The sequence below is a fragment of the Vicugna pacos genome, chromosome 23, assembly GCF_048564905.1.
Source record: "Vicugna pacos chromosome 23, VicPac4, whole genome shotgun sequence".
NCBI classification, from domain to species: domain Eukaryota; kingdom Metazoa; phylum Chordata; class Mammalia; order Artiodactyla; family Camelidae; genus Vicugna; species Vicugna pacos.
Genome location: NC_133009.1, coordinates 16,656,288 through 16,657,102, shown reverse-complemented (window position 1 = coordinate 16,657,102; position 815 = coordinate 16,656,288). Strand labels below are relative to the sequence as shown.

At 33.5% G+C, this 815-nt stretch overlaps 1 non-coding gene across 1 annotated transcript; it reads left to right on the top strand.

The window, feature by feature from the left end:
* The first annotated feature begins 398 nt into the window (after positions 1 to 398).
* TRNAS-AGA (transfer RNA serine (anticodon AGA)) lies at positions 399 to 471 on the top strand. Its single transcript has one exon. It is a non-coding gene; the product is annotated as a tRNA-Ser (tRNA).
* The last annotated feature ends 344 nt before the right edge of the window (positions 472 to 815 follow it).

The window sequence follows — 815 nt, the reverse complement described above, 5'->3', positions numbered from 1 at the left end:
TCAAATATCCTTCAGGGAACAGTCAAAATTTGCAGATGAGGAGAAACTTTTTTCCTTTCCTGTTTTACATACCCATCTTGGGTTTTACATACCCAAGAGCTCATCTGTAATCATGACTTTAAATTCCAAAAATCCTGGGGCTTACTATTAGTGTCTTCAGCACCTTGCATAGTGCCTGGAGAGCATGCTTTAGGCTGGATAAATATTTGAAGGACAAATGCTAAAATGTTTGATGAGCTAACAACATCTGAATATGATCTGACATGTCCTGAGTGCTTGAATGCAATTAAAATTGAAATGTAGTGGTCCTAGAGAATATACAAAACAGTGACAATATTATAATGAGATATGTACATTTTGAAAAATTTTATTTCTGAACAAAACTTACTTTTTAGGGGGGAGGTTATAGCTCAGTGGTAGAGCACATGCTTAGAATGCATGAGGTCCTGGGTTCAATCTCCAGTACCTCCATTAAAAAAACAAATAAATACACCTAATTACCTCCCCCCAAAATAAAAAAAAAATAATTTAAAAAGAACTTACTTTCTATAGAGGACTTTATAATTATTTTCAAATAAGCTTAACATCTATTCAATAATAAGAAACACCCAAGGGAGTTGGGGAAGCTTTCATTAGGGGTTTAAGGAGTTGGTAGCAGACTAATCCAGTGGGATATTTTCCTCAAAGTTATACATTTCAATTCAATGGCCAGTGAGAATAAAATGTGCTTTCTATTTATTCTTAGCCAACATTAAAGTATAGCATATAAATTTGTACTGTACTTGGTAACCTTTTGAAAGAACTATAAATTCACA